This window comes from Pristiophorus japonicus, chromosome 2, assembly GCF_044704955.1.
Source record: "Pristiophorus japonicus isolate sPriJap1 chromosome 2, sPriJap1.hap1, whole genome shotgun sequence".
Lineage (NCBI taxonomy): Eukaryota > Metazoa > Chordata > Chondrichthyes > Pristiophoridae > Pristiophorus > Pristiophorus japonicus.
Genome location: NC_091978.1, coordinates 196,588,115 through 196,599,636, shown reverse-complemented (window position 1 = coordinate 196,599,636; position 11,522 = coordinate 196,588,115).

Genomic DNA, 11,522 nt, shown 5'->3' with positions numbered 1-11,522 from the left:
CGTATTTTCCTGTTTTCTTACCATAATCCTTAATCTCATCTCTCTCCAGAAGCACATCTAGTTGTTGCTTGAACCCATTTATATGGTCTGCTTCAATGGCCTTACTTACCTATTTACTCCTAGCATTCTAATTTCTAACATGCCTCTCCTGTTATATATACTCTTCAAAATAATGAACAATATTTCTCGTTCAATTCTCATTTTAATCTTGTAAACATCACATCGATCACCCCATGTGTCCTCTTTTCCAAAGGACACAAGCACAATATATTTTATCCTTCAACATAATTTAAATTCCTGATATCCAGAATCACTTTTGTTGTTTACCTTTTGTACAATATCCTTCCTATAATTAGATGACGAAAATAGTACACCATAATTACATGACCAACACCGTACGCAGCAACAATGCAATCTCTTTTAATTTATACTCTAATCCTTTTCTAATGGAACCCAGTAACCTATTTGCGATATTGGGCCAAAAATTGCAGCCGGCAGCGTAGCTCCGGAGTACGCCGCTGACCTGCAAAAAGAATACATGCTTACTTTGTGAGAGGTCCGGAACGGAGACTTTCTCTTCAGCGCTGCAGAGTTCTGTGCAGCGTATGACTTCAGGACGGCCAGGAGTGTAGCATACCGCCTATGCGTAAGGGAAGATACGCCCACAAAAGCTGTCAAAACTAAGCCACGCCTACAGAAACTTCTCTCAGTTTCTTCCAGTGAAATTACATTTAAAACCTTTTAATTAAACTGGTACTTGGACGTATTTCATATATCAGCATTTTGTTTTCTTTTCATCCAAACAATTTATTAATTCCCATGCATACAACTACCTGTTTTGATACTTACTAAAGCTCTAACAATGTCTTATATCTCCTACAAGTAATGTTGTTGAACTTCAGAGATTCCCAGCCATATTCAATGCTAATTTTCAGGATTAAAATATATTATTTATACCTCGACATTCCACCTCAACACCCATCAAGCAAGCCAAGCTTTGAAAGTCTCCTTTTGTGGCACAGAGGTAAACCATGCCAAAAATCCTTCCTATTTAGGAGTCACACTCGATCGCACGCTGTTGTATAGACAACATTTCCAGAACCTTGGGAAGAAACTAAAGAGTAGGGTCAACGTAATCCAGAAACTCACCGGATCCACATGGGGAGCAGATGCTCAAACCCTCTGCACAGCAGCATTTGCCCTGGTGTACTCTACAGCGGAGTACTGCTCTCCGGCATGGCTATCAAGTCTGCATGTCAAATCCAGCTGAATTCTACTATGATAATTATCACCAGTACGTTTTTAACGACACCAACACCTTGACAGCCCATGCTTGCAAACATCGTGCCACCACGCCTACGCAGCGAATATGCAGTCTCCAGCGAATATAACCGCTTCTTCTTCTTAGGTGGTTCCTCGAATCGAGGATGACTTGCTTCCACGCCGAAAAGGGATGAGTTTGATGAGTTCACAGGTGTTTCAATGAAGGGTCTAATATTCCAGGTCCCGAACTGCATATTGAAGGGTGGAAGATGCCTGTGTGTGGGTTTTTTTAACATGTGGTGGCCATTGCACATCAGCCACCACACGGGCTTGACAGAGCTTGGTCTCAGTCCAGTAGCAATGATTAACCAAGATGACTGGAGACCAGCTCTGCTGCACACAGATCACAGTGTGGGCTGGCCCATGCTGCCCCTGGGCCCACGCCTCTTCTGGGCCCCGAACTCACGCCTCTCCTGGGCCCCGATCACGTCGCTCTGCAATCTCTCGCCGCACCTTCGCCCCGACCTCGCCGCTCCCGCTGTACCTGCCCGCACTCCAATCAGCAACCTGGACCTTGGTGACGTCCAATCCTGTCGCCCACCTGCACCAGCTCGCGCTGTACCCTGTATGTTGCTTTTAAGGCCACAACCTGCTGCAGGGGCTGCCACACAGCTCCAAGGCCACTGCTCACCGCTCCTTTTAAAGCTCTGACCTGCCGCTACATCAGCGAAGACATATCAATCCAGACCGACTTGAACAACCTATCAACCTGTCTCAGATCTAGAAGGCCATTTTAGACAGTCGCCGAAGCTCTTTAGCAATCTCCCCTCTGCCTTGATGACTGATGGCGAAATGCCTGATGGCGAAATGCCTGGAAGAATTGTGATGCACAGAATGGATTCCTTATAGAGGACACCACAGTGCAACCTGAATGATCAAACCTTCCTCGCAAACAGTGGACAACCATCAACCACCTCAGAACATGGTAGATGCTGCCACCTCCTAATCAGACCCTGGAGCACACTATTGAGCACTGCCCTCAGAGGAAATTCGCAGGCAGCCTACAAGATATCCATGCTGTTACATCAGAAGCTTTGGCCTGGATATCTGACTTAGATATTGACATTTGATTTTCCTGGTTATGGATGCATTATACTGTTTGTTATGTTGTTCATTTTTCAGTTGAAAGGTCAGAATTGGTCACTGAAATTTGATAGATGTTCACTTTATTTAACTTTGTTATTCAACTTCCCAAGTAATTAAAATGAAGTTCGGTAAAGATCATATTGCAGCAAAAGATAATGGCCAAACATATTGCAAGTTTAATTATCAGTTTTTTCTTTAATAAGATATAAATAAACAACCAAAATAATATATACTCCTAAAATAGTTTTGTAGTATTGTTAAAAAAATGTATGAGAGGGCTAATCATTTTGCAATGCATTTCCAATCAAAATTGATTGATAAGATTGTAAACGGTGCTATCCTATTTATCGGGGAAATGCAAAATGGTGATTTTTCAACTGCAGATCCTCTTTTAAGGCTCCTACACTTTAGCAACCATAAGAATATCGGCCGTAATTGCTGGGCAAATAGCCCAACTCTACGCCAGCAATTGAGAGTTCCTCGGCAGTGAGAATGATAAAGAGGAAGAAAATAGATTGAGAGAGTAAACTAGCAAGAAATATACAAACAGACAGTAAGAGCTATGGTACAGGTAGAGCGTCCGAAATCCGGAAACCACGGGACCGAGGTCATTCCGGATTTTGGAACGTCTTTCCGACGTCCCAAATCTGAAAAATGCCCGGGCTGAGGTTTGAGTATTTTCGGATTTCGGAACATCTTTCTGACGTCCCGAATCCGGAAACACCTGGGCTGAGGTAAGGATGCTGTGGCGGGCAGCAGAGGGTCCGGGGCGGCAGAGGATCGGCAGAGGGTCCGGGGTGGTGGAGAGTCGGCAGAGGATCCAGGGGTAGCAGCGGCGGCATTGCTGTGGTTCCGGGTTCAGCAGTGCTGGCGGCCGGGAAAAACCTGCGTTGAAGACCTACAAAAAAGGTAAGTTAAAGTTTTTATTTTAAAATTCTTTTTCAGCGATTTAGTAGGTAAGGGTTTTGTGAATGTTTTGTTAATTTTTATTTTTTGTTTTTTGGAATTTTTGGGTGGGGTGTTTTCCCACCTCCCTAGACCCAACTGGCAGCGGAGTGACTAGTGGTATTTGTGGCGGAAAAATACCTCTATCGTCGTTTTAAAAAAATGTCCGGATTCCGGAACATTTCCGGATTCCGGACGACCTCTCCACAGATCAGCGTGATGTCTGGATTTCGGAACATTCCTAATTTCGGGCGCTCAACCTGTATATAAAAAGGAAGAGAGCAGCTAAAGTAAAGGTTGGTCCCTTAGAGGATGATATGGGGGAATTAATAATGGGAAACAATGAAATGGCAGAGACTTTGAACAAATATTTTGTATCTGTCTTCACGTTAGAAGACACTAAAAGCATACCAATAATAGTAGAAAATCAGGGGGCAAAAGGGGGGGAGGAAATTAAAACAATCATTATCACTAGAGAAATAGTAGGCAGATGGGACTAAAGGCTGACAAGTCCCCTGGACCTGATGGCCTGCATCCTATGGTCTTAAAGAAGTGGCTGCAGAGATAGTGAACGCATTGGTTCTAATCTTCCAAAATTCTCTAGATTCTGGAAAGGTCCTAGCTGATTGAAAAACCGTAAATGTAGTGCCTCTATTCAAGAATGGAGGGAGACAGAAAGCAGGAAACTATAGGCCAGTTAGCCTAACTTCTGTCACTGGGAAAATGCTGCATTCCATTATTAAGGAAGTAGTAGCAGGACTTTTAGAAAATCATAATAAAACCATGCTGACTCTGCTTGATTGTAAGAAAGGGAAATCGTGTTTGAGGATGTAACGAGTAGGGTGGATAAAAGGGAACCAGTAGATGTAGTGTATTTGGAATTCCAAAAGGCATTCGATAAGGTGCCACATAAAAGATTACTACACAAGGTAAGAGCTCATGGTGTTGGGGGTAATTTATTAGCGTGGATAGAGGATTGGTTACTGAACAGAAAACAGAAAGTTGGGATAAATGGATAATTTTCAGGTTGGCAAACTGTAACTAGTGGGGTGCCACAGGGATCAGTGCTAGGGTCGCAACTATTTACATTCCATATTAATGGCTTGGATGAAAAGACTGAGTGTACTGTAGTCAAATTTGCTGACAATACAAAGATAGGTGGTAAAGCAAGTTGTGAGGAGGACACAGAGTATGCAAGGGGATATAGATAGTTTAAGTGAGTGGGCACAAATTTGGCAGATGGTTGTATAATGTGGGAAAATGTGAGGTTATTCACTTTGATAGGAAGAGTAGAAAAGCAAAATATTATTTAAATAGAGAGATACTACAGAATGCTGCAGTACAGAGTTAGCATGTAGGTACAGCAAGCAATTAAGAAGGCAAATGGAATGTTGGCCTTTATTGCAAGGGGGATGGTGTATAAAAGGGAAGTCTTGCTACAACTGTGGCGCTGGTGATACCACACCTTGAGTACTGCGTATAATTTTGGTCTCCTTATTTAAGGAGGGATATACTTACATTGGAGACAGTTCAGAGAAGGTTCACTAGGTTGATTCCTGGGATGAAGGGTTTGTCTTATGAAGAAAGGTTGAGCAGGTTGGGCCTGTACTCATTGGAATTTAGAAGAATGAGAGATGATCTTATTGAAATATATAAGATTCTGAGGGGGTTTGACAGGGTAGATGCTGAGAGAATGTTTCCCTTATGGGGACATCTAGAACTAGGGGGCATAGTTTCAGAATAAGGGTCGCCCATTTAAGATGGAGTTGAGGAGGAATTTCTTCTCTCAGAGGGTTGTGAACCTTTGGAATTCTCTACCTATGGAGGCTGGGTCATTGAATATTTTCAAGGGTGAGATAGACAGATTCTTGAACTATTGGGGAGTCAAGGGTTATGGGGAACAGGCAGGAAAGTGGAGTATAGGCCAAGATCAGATCAGCCATGATCTTATTGAATGGCGGAGCAGACTCGAAGGGCCATATAGCCTACTCCTGCTCCTATTTCTTATGTTATCTGTTGTACCCACCGCAAAATCCAGGCCAATATTTTTTTTTTACTGTAGCTAAGCACTGTATGGTAATTTTCTAGATTTAAGCACAAGAGCCCTCAAATCCTGTTTCTGATCAGTACTCTATAACAATTTTATTTAACAGATACACACTCTTTTTGTTTCTTGCTCCCATACTAATTGTTTTACACTTACCTATTTTGAAATGCATTTCTACCTATTGCCCCAGCTGCGAAAAGATCTAAACTCTTTTAAACATGGTTGTGTTATTTTCTGCCTCATATTTTGGTATCATTTTCAAACTTGGAGACTTTGCTTATTCAATCTTTATATATATTAAAATAGCAAGGATTCCAAAACGGACCCCTGGCTACGCTGCTCGTAACCTTTTGCCTTACTGAAAAGTTTCCATTAACAGCTTCCTTCTACTTCCTGTGCTCAAACCAACTTTCTATCCAACACCATAATTCGCCTTCTATCACATGATCCCTGACCAAAGCCTTCAATTGTGGATGTGATATCTTGTTATAAGTATTCTGAAAATCCAATAGTATAATTAATTCCCCATGCCCACCATGTCACTAATGCTTTCAAGAAACTCCAGAAAATTAGTAAAACATAGCCTCCCTCTTATGAATCCATGCAAATGACCCTTTGTATATTTCAGAGTGTTCACTGGACCTCTTAAAATCAGTTCAAACCTTCCTGATAACATGTTAAACTTACTCGTCTAGTTTTCAGGTATAGCCTTTTGTAAATGAGGGAGTTATGTTAGCCACTGCCTTGCCCACCAGAATCTCTCATTTAGTGAAAATACACAAAAATAAATTTGTTTAAATGGAATTTGCAGTGTCACCCTTAGCATTTATTTGATGTTGACACCTCTGCCAGAGCTCAATTTATTTCAAAATCAGAATTACTTTGTCTAAGTTTTTAGAATATAGATTGTTTTACTGTGTTGTGTTTCATCTTTGACTGAAAATCCCACTTGGATTGATAGTTTATTTAGAAACATAGAAACATAGAAAATAGGTGCAGGAGTAGGCCATTCGGCCCTTCTAGCCTGCACCGCCATTCAATGAGTTCATGGCTGAACATGCAACTTCAGTACCCCATTCCTGCTTTCTCGCCATACCCCTTGATCCCCCGAGTAGTAAGGACTACATCTAACTCCTTTTTGAATATATTTAGTGAATTGGCCTCAACAACTTTCTGTGGTAGAGAATTCCACAGGTTCACCACTCTCTGGGTGAAGAAGTTTCTCTTCATCTCGGTCCTAAATGGCTTACCCCTTATCCTTAGATTGTGAACCCTGGCTCTGGACTTCCCCAACATTGGGAATATTCTTCCTGCATCTAACCTGTCGAAACCCATCAGAATTTTAAACGTTTCTATGAGGTCCCCTCTCATTCTTCTGAAGTCCAGTGAATACAAGCCCAGTTGATCCAGTCTTTCTTGATAGGTCAGTCCCGCCATCAGTCTGGTGAATCTTCGCTGCACTCCCTCAATAGCAAAAATGTCCTTCCTCAGGTTAGGAGACCAAAACTGTACACAATACTCCAGGTGTGGCCTCACCAAGGCCCTGTACAACTGTAGCAACACCTCCCTGCCCCTGTACTCAAATCCCCTCGCTATGAAGGCCAACATGCCATTTGCTTTCTTAACCGCCTGCTGTACCTGCATGCATGCCAACCTTCAATGACTGATGTACCATGACACCCAGGTCTCGTTGCACCTCCCCTTTTCCTAATCTGTCACCATTCAGATAATAGTCTGTCTCTCTGTTTTTACCACCAAAGTGGATAACCTCACATTTATCCACATTATACTTCATCTGCCATGCATTTGCCCACTCACCTAACCAATCCAAGTCACTCTGCAGCCTCATAGCATCCTCCTCGCAGCTCACACTGCCACCCGCAAATTTGGAGATACTACATTTAATCCCCTCGTCTAAATCATTAATGTACAGTGTAAACAGCTGGGGCCCCAGCACAGAACCTTGCGGTATCCCACTAGTCACTGCCTGCCATTCTGAAAAGTACCCATTTACTCCTACTCTTTGCTTCCTGTTTGCCAACCAGTTCTCAATCCACGTCAGCACACTACCCCCAATCCCATGTGCTTTAACTTTGCACATTAATCTCTTGTGTGGGACCTTGTCAAAAGCCTTCTGAAAGTCCAAATATACCACATCAACTGGTTCTCCCTTGTCCACTCTACTGGAAACATCCTCAAAAAATTCCAGAAGATTTGTCAAGTATGATTTCCCTTTCACAAATCCATGCTGACTTGGACCTATCATGTCACCTCTTTCCAAATGCGCTGCTATGACATCCTTATTAATTGATTCCATCATTTTACCCACTACCGATGTCAGGCTGACCGGTCTATAATTCCCTGTTTTCTCTCTCCCTCCTTTTTTAAAAAGTGGGGTTACATTGGCTACCCTCCACTCCATAGGAACTGATCCAGAGTCAATGGAATGTTGGAAAATGACTGTCAATGCAGCCGCTATTTCCAAGGCCACCTCCTTAAGTACTCTGGGATGCAGTCCATCAGGCCCTGGGGATTTATCGGCCTTCAATCCCATCAATTTCCCCAACTCAATTTCCCGACTAATAAGGATTTCTCTTAGTTCCTCCTTCTTACGAGACCCTCTGACCCCTTTTATATCCGGAAGGTTGTTTGTGTCCTCCTTAGTGAATACCGAACCAAAGTACTTCTTCAATTGGTCTGCCATTTCTTTGTTCCCCGTAATGACTTCCCCTGATTCTGACTGCAGGGGATCTACGTTTGTCTTTACTAACCTTTTTCTCTTTACATATCTATAGAAACTTTTGCAATCCGTCTTAATGTTCCCTGCAAGCTTCTTCTCGTACTCCATTTTCCCTGCCCTAAACCCTTTGTCCTCCTCTGCCGAGTTCTAAATTTCTCCCAGTCCCCGGGTTCGCTGCTATTTCTGGCCAATTTGTATATAATGATGGAACATAATGATATAATGATTATAATAATGGAACTGATTATTAGGAGTAAACTTGAGGATCGTCTGTCCAATTATAATCTTGTAAAAAGCAGTCAATGTGGATCAGAAGTAGAAAATTCTGCCTGACCAACCTTCTCAGCCTCTTTGACGAACTGACAACTTGAACGAAATATGGTAATCCTTATGATGTGGCGTATTTCGACTTTCAAAAGGCTTCAGACAAAATTCTACAGGAAAGGCTGTAAACTAAACTCAAAGCTGTTGGGATTCAGGGTAAACCCTGGGAATGGAAGAGAAACTGGATGAAGGGTAGGAAACGATGACTTATGTCAAAGTCTGGGGGCGTGGGCATGGAGGGCTAGGCAATGTGAACTCGTCAGAGATAGATTAGATATGAACTGCTCAGTGATCAACCATTACCTGGATGAGATAACCCCGAGAGGCGGGAAACCAGAACAATAGAAAGCCATTAAGCTCCAGACCGATTGGAAGCGATACCCCATCAACCAGCCATCAATGGAATACCCAGAAGCCACACAAACAGGAAGCCTCGAAACAAGGACAAACTTTATTCGGCCTGAAAGGGCAAACATTTTTTGGATTTAAAAAGGGGACCGTGTGGCCACATCTCGCTCTCTTGCTCTCGCTTGCTTCACCTCTACAAGAACCGAGCACTCCGTGTGGGACAGAGAGAAGAAACCAGAAGAGACACGTTTTTACCAGGAGAAGCAGCGAGTAAGCCAACGAATCGGTGAGCATCATCCCTGCCTACAAATTTTAAGATCACAGCTACTGTGTGAGGGAGTGCCGTGTGTTAGAAACATAGAAACATAGAAAAATAGGTGCAGGAGTAGGCCATTCGGCCCTTCGAGCCTGCACTGTCATTCAATAAGATCATGGCTGATCATTCCTTCAGTATCCCTTTCCTGCTTTCTCTCCATACCCCTTGATCCCCTTAACCATAAGAGCCATATCTAACTCCCTCTTGAATATATCCAGTGAACTGGCATCAACAACTCTCTGCGGCAGGGAATTCCACAGGTGAACAACTCTCTGAATGAAGAAGTTTCTCCTCATCTCAGTCCTAAATGGCCTACCCCTTATCCTAAGACTATGTCCCCTGGTTCTGGACTTTCCCAACATCGGGAACATTCTTCCCGCATCTAACCTGTTCAGTCCCGTCAGAATCTTATATGTTTCTATGAGATCCCCTCTCATCCTTCTAAACTCCAGTGAATAAAGGCCCAGTTGATCCAGTCTCTCCTCATATGACAGTCCAGCCATGCCTGGAATCAGTCTGGTGAACCTTCGCTGCACTCCCTCAATAGCAAGAACGTCCTTCCTCAGACTAGGAGACCAAAACTGAACACAATATTCCAGGTGAGGCCTCACTAAGGCCCTGTACAACTGCAGTAAGACCTCCCTGCTTCTATATTCAAATTCCCTAGCTATTAAGGCCAACTTTATCGCCTGCTGTACCTGCGTGCCCACTTTCAGTGACTGATGAACCATGACACCCAGATCTCATTGCACCTCCTCTTTTCCTAGTCTGCCGCCATTGAGATAATATTCTGCCTTCTTGTTTTTGCCCCAAAATGGATAACCTAACATTTATCCACATTATACTGCATCTGCCATGCATTTGCCCACTCACCTAACCTGTCCAAGTCACCCTGCAGCCTCTTAGTGTCCTCCTCACAGCTCACACCGCCACCCAGTTTAGTGTCATCTGCAAACTTGGAGATATTACACTCTATTCCATCATCCAAATCATTAATGTATATTGTAAAGAGCTGGGGTCCCAGCACTGAGCCCTGCAGCACGCCACTAGTCACTGCCTGCCATTCTGAAAAGGACCCGTTTATCCCGACTCTCTGCTTCCTGTCTGCCAACCAGTTCCCTATCCACGTCAGTATATTACCCCCAATACCATGTGCTTTGATTTTGCACAACAATCTCTTGTGCGGGACCTTGTCAAAAGCCCAAATACACCACATCCACTCGTTCTCCCTTGTCCACTCTGCTAGTTACATCCTCAAAAAATTGCAGAAGATTCGTCAAGCATGATTTCCCTTTCATAAATCCATGCTGACTTGATCCGATCCTGTCACCGCTTTCCAAATGTGCTGCTATTTCGTCCTTCATAATCGATTCCAACATTTTCCCCACTACTGATGTCAAGCTAACCGGTCGATAATTACCCGTTTTCTCTCCCTCCTTTTTTAAAAAGTGGTGTTACATTAGCTACCCTCCAGTCCATGGGAACTGATCCAGAGTCAATAGACTGTTGGAAAATGATCACCAATGCATCTACTATTTCTAGGGCCACTTCCTTGAGCACTCTCGGATGCAGACTATCAGGCACCGGGGATTTATCGGCCTTCAATCCCATCAATTTCCCTAACACAATTTCCCGTCTAATAAGGATATCCTTCAGTTCTTCCTTCTTACTAGACCCACTGTCCCTAGTACCTTCAGAAGGTTATTTGTATCTTCCTTCGTGAAGACAGAACCGAAGTATTGGTTCAATTGGTCTGCCATTTCTTTGTTCCCCATTATAATTTCACCTGAATCCGACTGCAAGGGAGCTACGTTTGTCTTTACTAATCTTTTTCTCTTCACATATTTATAGAAGCTTTTGCAGTCAGTTTTTATATTCTCTGCAAGCTTCCTCTCGTACTCTATTTTCCTCCTCTTAATTAAACCCTTCGTCCTCCTCTGTTGAATTCTAAATTTCTCCCAGTCCTCGGGTTTGTTGCTTTTTCTAGCCAAATTATATACCTCTTCCTTGGCTTTAACACTATCCTTAATTTCCTTTGTTAGCCACGGTTGAGCCACCTTCCCAGTTTTATTTTTACTCCAGACAGGGATGTACAATTGTTGAAGTTCATCTATGTGATCTTTAAATGTTTGCCATCGCTTATCCACCGTCAACCCTTTTAGTATCATTTGCCAATCTATTCTAGCCAATTCACGCCTCATACCGTTGAAGTTACCTTTCCTTAACTTCAGGACCCTAGTTTCCGAATTAACTTTGTCACTCTCCATCTTAATAAGGAATTCTACCATATTATGGTCACTCTTCCCCAAGGGGCCTCGCACAACAAGATTGCTAATTAGTCCCTTCTCATTACACATCACCCAGTCTAGGATGGCCAGCTCCCTGGTTGGTTC